Here is a 12,055-nt window from a genome sequence, read left to right as displayed (position 1 = left end):
ACCATAATTACAAACATAAAAACATGGATAAACTGGGAAACAAACTGAGAGTTGCTGGAGGTGAGGGGGGTGGGAGGATGGGGTAACTGGGTGATGGGCATTAAGGAGGGCATGTGATGTGACGAGCACTGGGTATTATACACAACTAATGAATCACTGAACGTTACACCAAAAAAAAAAAAAAAAAAAGAAATGAAATTAGATGTTTGTGGTTCAGACGTATGTGATGTCATTTTTTAAAAAACCAAAGCAACTCCTATCTCCTATAATGGTTTGGTTGGATTGATATTTGTTTATTAAAAATTATATTAATGCCAAGAATTTCCTAAATTAATGTACTACTAAAACATGGTATGCAAGACATTATACCTGACTTCTACACAAGTTGTTCTCAAGTACATAGTTAGTTACTAAAGATAGGTTAGTTGTTTGAGTATACAAAAAATTAAAATCGCACAAAATTATAACAAAAGAAAAGGTGGGATCACTGGTATTGGCTTTTCAAATAACTCAAAGATCCTTGTGTCCTTTCATTTATTAATGCAATTATTTATTTATAACATTCACTGATCTACAATTTTACTAAGTACTTTATATATGCTGTTAATTTTATCCTACCTATCTATATAAACCAAATGGTTATATTAACTCCATTGATGGATGAGAAATCTGAAGCCCAGAAAGGGCAACTAATTTATCCAGACACTTAGTTACAAAGAGGAAAATCCAGAGTTTATACCCCAGTTCTATCTGAATGCAAAGTCTGTGCTCTTTCCTCTTACTCTTCCAACACTCGCCAAGGCCACTCCTCAAGTACAAATGTTCTTACAGCATACAGTGTAATGAACAGTGCTCCTTTCATCCTACAAGGAGCAGAATCAATCACGCTTAGGAGTGCAGGCTCTTGCAGCTGCGATGCTTGGAGGGAAGGCCAGGACCACAGTTGACTTGCCATGTTGACTTAGGCAAATTATTTACTGAGCATGCTCAGTTTTCTCTGTAAAATGGAGCCAGTGATAAATAGAACCCACTAGAAAGAGTGTTAAGAGGGTTAAATAAATCAATATTTAAAGTACTTAGGACAGTCTTGGCACACAGTAAAAGTCTAAATTAAAATCAACATTATCATATGACAGCTAGTTGGTGATATAGTAGAGTGTTTAGTTATTTACAAAAGCAATAATTAAGTGTTGAGCATATAAAAATAAATATCACATGATTTAGTTATCTATAAATGTTTTAACAATTTTCACTGCATAAGCTTGTACTTGTACAAATGTACTTGGCAGCATTGCTATCAAAAGGAAAGATACACATGTACATTTATATAGTGTATGTTGCATATGTTTGTGTATTTATACATACTAGCTCATTTGTAACAAAGGTTTAAAGAGTTACATCTGCCCAAAAAATGAAGATATGGAAATATTAATTTATATTTTTAAAAATATGTTCACATGTATCATCATCTCTGTCTTTATTACTTTATAGGTAGAATTCTTAGGGTAGGGGCTACAGGATAGATTATAAAGCTTAATTTTTTTAAAAAATTGGACAATTATGACACTCAAGAAACATCACTTTATCCTCAGTTGAAGATTTTAGTTTTCATTTTTAATAAAACCCTCTGAAACCATCCAAGTCTTAATACTTTTTGGCATAGTAGTTTGGATGTTGCATTAGAAGAGATCCCTTGGTAACTATCTTAATTTCCAGAAATAGTATCAGTGATGAAAATGAATTTGAGTGCCATTTCTGAAATTTAATCATGTCACATTTAAACACCCAGCAGGGAACTATATATGGCTATTGTGGGCCATATAGTCCAATCAATGAAAACAATCCTAGTTATTTTTAGATTAGTTAACTAAAGTGCTATCAATTTCCATTGCGCTTACTTTAAACATCACGTTCTGTTAAACATACACAGCAAAGCATGTATTTTCTTATGAGAATAGGTTTCTCATTCCAGTTCATCATCATTTCCTTTCAAGCTGTGTATGAAAATGGCTGAACGCTTGAGCTTATACCATTTAAAAACAATAAGGAAATATAAATTAGGACTTTATAATTAGGAGAATGGCTGTAATACTATAATAAATAGTATCAGCACGTATAAATGATTTTCACATATCATTCAAATGTAACTTAAATTAAAATTAAAAATAATAAAAATTAAATTCCCCATAATAAATAAATGAAAAATAAAGCTAAAAATAATTGAGATCTGCCAAAGGAAGTGATAAGCTATACGAACAATACCTGGAAATCTAAACTGAAATATTTAAATCAGAAGTATTATTGCCTTAGCCTACCTACAAATATAATTAGCAAATAATTACTGGAAAAATATAGGCAGATTTTTGCCAAGTATTAAAACTTTTGTTATTAACATTTGAAATATTACATTTACTGACTATGTTTGATAGGTGATTGATTTGCATAATAATAATTATTACTACATAATTGGACATCATGTCATAAGAGGGTTAGGTATAAATTTATTCCTTATAAAGTAAAAATGTGTAATAGCTATATTAATTAAAGACATACATTATGATAAAGAATTCACATAGATTTTGAAATAATATTTATTAAAGTAGTATCTTAAACATCTTGCTTTTAATTGTTTAACTGTAAATTTAAAAATATATTTAGGTTTTATGGGGCGCCTGGGTGGCTCAGTCGTTAAGCGGCTGCCTTCGGCTCAGGTCATGATCCCAGAGTCCTGGGATCGAGTCCCACATCAGGCTCCCTGCTCAGCGGGAAGCCTGCTTCTCCCTCTCCCACTCCCCCTGCTTGTGTTCCTGCTCTCTCTGTCTCTGTCAAATAAATAAATAAAATCTTAAAAAAATAAATAAATAAAATAAAATAAAATAAAAATATATTTAGGTTTTAAAAATGTAGTATATCACTAATATTAAAAATATTTCACTTAACTGCACTGGCAAAGGTAATCTTTTTTTTTTTTTTAATTCAATTAGCCAACATATAGTACATCATTAGTTTCAGGTATAGAGTTCAATAATTCATCAGTTGCGTATAACACCCAGTGCTCATCACATCATGTGCCCTCCTTAATGCCCATCACCCACACTGGCAAAGATAGTCTTAATAAATTGCTTAAAATTGAAGGGCATGTAAAAATGAGGGAAAGACAGAGAAAGATTAAAAATCTGAGAAAAACAAATCTTTATGATTATACGCACACAGATATCGAGATCAGTCTGTCAACACCACTTAAAGAGTTATATCCAAAATTACCACTTTTATATTTTCAAGACTTACTAGTGGTAGTAGTTACATCACAGCATTCATATATGTCTACCTGATATTTGAAATGGATAAGAAATAAATAATGATCTAAGATAAATTAACAAGATGTCTGAATGCAGAAGTGGCCTAAATGGGGGGGGAGGACCAAGATGGCGGAGGAGTAGGAGACCTAAATTTCGTCTGGTCCCAGGAATTCAGCTAGATAGGGATCAAACATTCTGAACCCCTACGAACTCAACAGGAGATCAAAGAAAAGAATAGCAGCAACTCTCTGAACAGAAAAGCGACCACTTTCTGGAAGGTAGGATGTGCGGAGAAGTGAATCCGAGGCAATATTCGGGAAGATAGACGGCGGGGGAGGGGGCCTCTGTCAGCCACTACTGGCAAGTGATAGAGCAGTGGAGCACAAAATCAAAACTTTTAGAAGTCTGCTCCACTGAGGGATGACGCTCCAGTGGCTAAGCTGGGGGTGGAAGCCTCCCTGGGACAGTGTAGTCTCAGGACCCTCAGGGTCACAGAAAGACCAGAGGTGCCTGAGTGCGGCAGAGCTCCCAGGTATTGGAGAAGGGAAGCTGGCTGTAGAGATGGAGCCAAGGAGCGGGTTCTCAGCTCAGGGTTGCCATAAACCATGATCTGTGGCACAGCTGGGCCACTGCTCTTCCAGCAGGGACCCAACAAGCGGCAGATCCGGGGAGACTCCCTTTCCTCCCCCAGGAGGAGTGGCCCGGGAGCGCACTGCAGGGATCTGCTGGGTTTGGAGACTCCACACCCGGTTGGGTGACAGAGACAGAAATGCTTGGTCACAGGCCAGGTGGGCACGGAGTGCAGCCAGAGACCGGGGACATGGGAGTGATTGACTGCTTTTCTCTGGAGGCTCAATGAGGAGTGGGGCCCCAAGCTCTCAGCTCCTCCGGGGCGGAGATTGGGAGGCTGCCATTTCATTCTCGTCCTCCAAAGCTGTGCAGAAAGCTTGCAGGGAACAAAAGCTCCCGAGAGCAAACCCAAGCAGATTACTTAGCCCACCCCCAGCAAGAGCAGGGTAATTCTGCCTCTGGCAAAGACATTTGAGGTCCACCGCAACAGGCCCCTCCCCCAGAAGACCAGCAAGAACAGCCAGCCAAGACCAAGTTCACCGATCAGTGAAATGGCAGAACTCCAGCACTAGGGGAATACAGCACATAGAATTCATGGCTTTTTTCCCATGATTCTTTAGTCTTTCAAAGTTATTTTTTTCAGTTTTTTTTTTTTTTTGAATTTTTCGCTTTTTCAACCAACATCTTATCAATCCCTTTTAAAAAAAACATTTTTATTTTTCATTTTTAGAGTAATATTTTATCCCTTCATAGTACTTAACCTTATTTTTGGTATATATATATATATAAGTTGTTCTCTCTTTAAAATTTTGGGATACAGTTTCTTCTAACAGACCAAAATATACCCTAAATCTCTAATGTATGGCTTTGTTCTAGTCTCCTGCCTGATCACATTCTCTCCCTTTTTTTTTTTTAAGTCCTCTTCTTTCTTTTTTCAACCAACTTATCTTACCAATTCCTTTTATAAAATCTTTTATAATTTTCATCTTTATAGTCATATTCCATCCCTTCATCATATTTACCCTTATTTTTGTACATATAGAAGTTTTTCTTTCTTTAAAATTTTGGGAGGCACTTTCTTCTAGACCAAAATACACCCCAAATCTAGTGTGTGGCACTGATCTATGCACCAGCCTGATCATATCTGATCATATTCTGTTTTTTTTTTCTTTTTTCTTTTTTTCCCTTTCTTTTCCCCTGGTTTTAGGTCTCTTCTCATTTGTTTAGTGTATATTTTTCTGGGGTCGTTGTTACCCTGTTAGCATTTTGTTCTCTCATTCATCTATTCTCCTCTGGACAAAATAACAAGATGGAAAAAATCACCTCAAAAAAATGAACGAGGTAGTACCGACTGCCAGGGACCTAATCAATACAGACATTAGTAAGATGTCAGAACTAGAGTTCAGAATGACGATTTTAAAGATACTAGCTGGGCTTGAAAAAAGCATGGGGGATATTAGAGAAACCCTTTCTGGAGAAATAAAAGAACTAAAATCTAACCAAGTCGTAATCAAAAAGGCTATTAATGAGGTGCAATCAAAAATGGAGGCTCTAACTGCTAGGATAAATAAGGCAGAAGAGAAAATTAGTGATATAGAAGACCAAATGATGGAGAATAAAGAAGTTGAGAAAAAGAGAGATAACTACTGGATCACAAGGGCAGAATTTGAGAGATAAGTGATACCATAAGATGAAACAATATTAGAATAATTGGGATCCCAGAAGAAGAAGAAAGAGAGAGAGAGGCAGAAGGTATATTGGAGCACATTATAGCAGAGAACTTCCCTAATTTGGGGAAGGAAACAGGCATCAAAATCCAGGAGGCACAGAGAACCCCTCTCAAAATCAATAAAAATAATCAACACCCCGACATCTAATAGTAAAACTTATGAGTCTCAGAGACAAAGAGAAAATCCCGAAAGAAGCTTGGGACAAGAGATCTGTAACCTACACTGTTAGAAACATTAGATTGGCAACAGACCTATCCACAGAGACCTGGCAGGCCAGAAAGGACTGGCATGATATATTCAGAGCACTAAATGAGAAAAATATGCAGCCAAGAATACTATATCCAGCTAGGCTGTCACTGAAAATAGAAGGAGAGATAAAAAGCTTCCAGGACAAACAAAAACTAAAGGAATTTGCAAACACAAAACCAGCCCTACAAGAAATCTTGAAAGGGGTCCTCTAAGCAAAGAGAGAGCCTAAAAGTAACATAGACCGGAAAGGAACAGAGAAAATATACAGTAACAGTCACCTTACAGTCAATACAATGGCACTAAATTCATATCTTTCAGTAGTTACCCTGAATGTAAATGGGCTAAATGCCCCAATCAAAAGACACAGGGTATCAGATTGGATAAAAAAACAAGACCCATCAATATGCTGTCTTCAAGAGACTCATTTTAGACCAAAAGACACCTCCAGATTGAAAGTGAGGGGGTGGAAAACCATTTACCATGCTAATGGACACCAAAAGAAAGCTGGGGTAGCAATCCTTATACCAGAAAAATTAGATTTTAATCCAAAGACTATAATAAGAGATGAGGAAGGACACTATATCCTACTTAAAGGGTCTATCCAACAAGAAGATCTGATGTTTGTAAATATCTATGCCCCTAACATGGGAGCAGGAAACTATATAAGCCAATTAATAACAAAAGCAAAGAAACACATCGACAACATAGTATTAGAAGTCCTAGCCACAGCAATCAGACAACAAAAGAAATAAAAGGCATCTGAATCGGCAAAGAAGAAGTCAAACTCTCACTGTCTGCAGATGATATGATACTTTATGTGGAAAACCCAAAACACTCCACCCCAAAACCACTAGAACTCATACAGGAATTCAGTAAAGTGGCAGGATATAAAACCAATGCACAGAAATCAGTGGCATTACTATACACCAACAACAACACAGAAGAAAGAAATTAAGGAGTCGATCCCATTTATAATTGCACCCAAAACCATAAGATACCTAGGAATAAATCTAACCAAAGAGGCAAAGAATCTGTACTAAGAAAACTATAACGTACTCATGAAAGAAATTGAGGAAGACACAAAGAAGTGGAAAAATGTTCCATGTTCATGGACTGGAAGAACAAATATTGTGAAGATGTCAATGCTACTTAGAGCAATCTACAGATTTAATGCAATCCCTATCAAAATACCATCAACTTTTTTCAAAGAAATGGAACAAATAATCCTAAATTTTGTATGGAACCAGGAAAGACTCCAAATAGCCAGAGGAATGTTGAAAAAGGAAAGCAAAGCCGGCGGCATCACAATTCCAGACTTCCAGCTCTACTACAAAGCTGTCATCATCAAGACAGTATGGTACTGGCACAAAAACAGACACATAGATCAGTGGAACAGAATAGAGAGCCCAGAAATGGACCCTCAACTCTATGGTCAACTAATCTTCGACAAAGCAGGAAAGAATGTCCAATGGAAAAAAGTCTCTTCAACAAATGGTGTTGGGAGAATTGGACAGCCACATGCAGAAGAATGAAACTAGACCATTTCCTTACACCACACACAAAAACAGACTCAAAATAGTTGAAAGACCTAAATGTGAGACAGGAGTCCATCAAAATCCTAAAGGAGAACACAGGCAGCAACCTCTTCGACCTCAGCCACAGCAACTTCTTCCTACATACATCGCCAAAGGCAAGGGAAGCAAGGACAAAAATGAACTATTGGGACTTCATCGAGATAAAAAGCTTTTGCACAGCAAAAGAAACAGTCAACAAAACCAAAAGACAACTGACAGAATGGGAGAAGATATTTGCAAACAACATATCAGATAAAGGGCTAGTATCCAAAATCTATAAAGAACTCATCAAACTCAACACCCAAAGAACAAATGATCCAATCAAGAGATGGGCAGAAGACATGAACAGACATTTTTCCAAAGAAGACATCCAAATGGGCAACAGACACATGAAAAAGTGCTCAACGTCGCTCGGCATCGGGGAGGGTATGTGCTATGTGCTATGGTGAGTCTTTGTTTACTTTTCTTATTTAAAATCCATCTGCATAACCCTATTGCAAAATAGAGTTATAAAAGATTTTATCAAAGTCAAAGGAAAACAATTCAACTTGTGGTATGATTTACAGAGTATCAGTTAATATACCAAATTATATTTCATTACACTGGCAAAAGCATCTTTAGCATACTACTCAAAAAATGGGAAGTCAGGTAAAAAATAACTTGGTGGTAGTTGAGGACACTGAGAAATCAGATACCATTTCTATACTTACCTCAGAATGCTAGGTTCATTCATTCATTCATTTAGCAAATGTCTATTGAGCACCCACCATTTGCTAGTTCTCTTCTGGCAAATGTGATTACAATAGTACACTCTTTCCCTCATGGAGGATATACTCCACTGGAGGAATAGTCAATAAAAAAATATATATAAGTAAAAATATGATATGTTAATGATTAGTGCTAAGGAGAAAAACTATAACAGAAAAAGGGGTGGGTGTTGTTTTGGTTGAGGTAGGGAAGTAGAGAGGCTGAGGAAAGCCCCACTGGGAGGATGCCTTTATGCAAAGACCCAAAGGAAGTATTGGAGTACTCATAACATCATAATAGAATATTACAGAAAAGGGGAGATGGGAACGGAAATGCTGTAGGGCAAGGATGTGCCAGGCTTGCACCAGGTGTGTGCCAGAATAGTTAGGAGGCCAGTGCGGCTGAAACAGTACAAGCAAGGGAGAGTCCCATGAGATGTGGTCACAGAGCTGAGTGAATAGGGCAGAGGCACAGGCAGATCCTACTGGCCTCAGGAAACAGGGGGACTAAGTTTCACTTAGTGTGAGATTAGAAGTCAGTGGAAGATTCTGAACTGCTAGGTGATGTGTATTGACTTTTGCTTTAACAGACTCCCTCTGGCAGCAGAGTTAAGAACAGACTATGTAAGAAGCACATATAGAAGGAAGGAAGGGCCTCTCTCTAGTAAAATTGTCTCATGGGAACTTTTTATGTCTTTTGATAAAATTTTTTTTTGTCACCTCCTTTACTTTAAAATTCTCTGCCCACAAGGGAGGCAGAGAGAGAGAGAGGCAGAGACAGAGACAGAGACAGAAAGAGAGAGAGAGAGAGAGAGAGAGAGAGAGTGTGTGTGTGTGTGTGTGTTTCCTGGGATGGTTCCTAGGACTCTTTCCCTTCTCCTCGTTTTTATTTTCCATATTCTTTCTCAAGTGTCACCTAGCCTCTGCTCCTCCTTAGCTTTTCATCTGTTTCCATTTATCTATATTTCCATTTGTGAAATGAGAGGGGGTAGGGATATGGGGTCCGAGGAAGAAGCAGAGTGATTCACGGTCAGTCCAGTTTTTTGTTCACATATGTAGTGCTCTCTCACTAAGTCGATGTTTACAATATAATTATACTTTTCAGATCACAAAGGTACTATAAGCCTTATAAATTCAAAATATACTGAAGAGTAAAGATGAAGACATAACTAAACTATAATATGATAAATTTCAAGGTACTTACTTCCTTTGTAGGAAAGTTCTGTTCATGTTTTTGATGTTTTCTTTCTTCTGTTGTGTTTAATTTTATTGAATTGGAAAACAATAAACTGAGGATAAGAAATATTTTCCTTTCACCTTTATTATAAATACTTCCCAGTTTATTATTTGTGTTTATACTTTATTACTTTGGTATAGATGTATTTAGGAAATTCCATTCCTCTGCAATATCTTTTATTATTTATTATTTGGGAGGGCATTGAGAATGATTTAATTTTAAAATACACCAGAACCTAATTAACCCATCAGTAGATATAAGAAAATAGTGGAAGAAGGGAAGTAATATGAGTGCAGATACCCAAGATTAGAGTGAAGTCAGTTTGGATTTGAACACAAGGATGCCAGCATTTTAGTATGGTATCCTCTGACCCACCCAGCATTAAGTCTACATTATTCTCCCTTTCCTCTTCCTTCTGAAATACCTGCCAAAACAAATGGCCTCTCTGCCATAACTGTAGGCATAAGCTGACCCACGGGTACCCCTGTGGGACATGACAAAAAGTTCAGAAGAAAGGTTATAAATCTTACTCTAGAGTGGATGCTGGGCACATTGATTATAATCTATGTACTGTCAATTCCCAGGATCCTAACCTCAATCAGTTTAGAGCTGGCACTACGTGTAATCTGCAGGTGTTTCTGTGTGCCCTGTAGTGAGTGAGTACTTTAAGTTCTCAATGTGTGGTATTACAGCATCACTGCGATAGAATGCTCTTTCTTACTCTGGATTTCTAACAATTCTAAGAAGTCACACAAAAAAGCAGAACCATATCCCTAGAAACTGAAACAGTAGGGAGATTAAGGATCCTTAAATTATTATAAACTCTTGCAGATCAATACAGTAAAAACAAATACCCCAATTAGAACATATTTTACAGTGTATCCTAAGTGACTCTTTCTGATCTCTTTGGGAGAATGTCAGAGCATATGATGGGTTAAGAAAGTCACTACTGCTTTCATGTTCAAAGAGAAGTCTGAGTTTAAATATAAAGATTATATAAATATGAAACTAAATCAAAGAAAACACATTTATTAAACATAATAGAAAGACACTAGACACAAACTGGTGACAATTAAGTTCAAGGTCTATTTCAGTACGTCTTTCTATAATCAATCAAGTTTCTTTCTTTTCAAGGGTATTTTTAGATGTGGTGACCTCAACAAAATCTCTGATGGAGATTTTAGGCTTCAGTCATCAGTTTCAACATCTAGTTCACATCCAGGTCTCCTTCCATTTTCAACCTGTAGGCAACTGACTATCTAGCTGCTCCTTGGCCAACACAGGAAGGCAAGTGTATATATATATATATATATATATACACATACACACAACTTCAAGACCTAGGTCTCTTGTCCCAGGGTGCCTATAACTTCAGACATCACTTCTTCTTCAGGGCATTCAGAGAGCTCGTGCTTGACCACCTCAGAGTGACGCTCATTGCTAGGCAGGCTTCCCATGACATGTCCCCTATACAGGGCTCTTCTTTTAGGAAAATGGGAAGGTCTCATCTTCCTATTGCTCCCCTGGCCAGGCCTCCTATGGGTCATGTTCATAGCCAGGCATTCTTTTAAGCTCTGCCAAAGTTCTAGTACTGTCTGGAAGGCACTTTATTCTGGCACCCCATGTCTGTTTTGGCTACATGGAAATCAAATAGTCACTGACATTAGTTTTTTGGTCTTCATCATGGTAATTAAATATTCATTTACAGGTATCTTGGGGTGCTTTTTAGTACAACTTTCAATGCTAAGTGGACAGCCATCTGCAAGCCCCCAAAACCAAAGAAAAGAAGAATGTAAGAGTTGTATCTGGGTGGGCCAAGGACCAATCGAATCTGAATTAAGTTAACTTACTGCATGGTCAGTTATATGCTTTACAGGAAGGTTTCTAGGTCAGTTGACTGGGTGGCCACTCGTCTATTTGGTTGTATGATCAACCTGCTTACTCAGGCTATCCTTTCCTTCCATACCTCCATGCCTGAAGGTTCCTACGTCAACTCACAATTAATGTCTTCTCCAATTATTTTTAAACTTAGAAAATTTCCCCCATCCAAGGTATTTCTTTGATATTCAGCATTTCATTATTTTAATGAAGTTTTTCATTTTGTTTATATACATAACCCAAATAAATCCTTAAGTAACTTTCTCTGTTTTAATTTATAAACTATCCTTGTCAAAGGGAAAGGAAGAGAAGGAAAGTGACATGTAAAATTGTTACTCTGGCTAAAAAGGAACGAGTGTGTGTGTGTTGTGTTTATGTGCACATGTGTGTGCTCATGAACATGTGTAAGAGAGAGAGGAGGTATAGTGTGCTTTTGTGTTTATTTCATTTAATTCTTTTTTAATTATTATTATGTTATGTTAATCACCATACATTACATCATTAGTTTTTGATGTAGTGATCCATGATTCATTATTTGCGTATAACACCCAGTGCTCCATGCAATACGTGCCCTCTTTAATACCCATCACCAGGCCAACCCATCCCCCCACCCTCCTCCCCTCTAGAACCCTTAGTTTGTTTTTCAGAGTCCATCATCTCTCATTTAATTCTATCTGAAGAGATATCTCGGTTTAGAGGAAAATGCACTGAACTGGGAATCACAAGTCCTGATTCTACATTCCTTCTAGTCCTGCTTCTGTCACCAACTGAG

At 37.3% G+C, this 12,055-nt stretch overlaps 1 protein-coding gene across 1 annotated transcript in view; it reads right to left on the bottom strand.

Annotated features, from left to right (window-relative positions):
• EDIL3 (EGF like repeats and discoidin domains 3) overlaps window positions 1-12,055 on the bottom strand; it is a 398,312-nt gene that overhangs the window by 155,730 nt on the left and 230,527 nt on the right. The gene's annotated exons all lie outside the window — the stretch shown is intronic.

Source organism: Phoca vitulina, unplaced genomic scaffold, assembly GCF_004348235.1.
Source record: "Phoca vitulina isolate PV1807 unplaced genomic scaffold, GSC_HSeal_1.0 scaffold6, whole genome shotgun sequence".
NCBI classification, from domain to species: Eukaryota; Metazoa; Chordata; class Mammalia; order Carnivora; family Phocidae; genus Phoca; species Phoca vitulina.
This window is presented reverse-complemented; position numbering and strand designations above follow the sequence as displayed.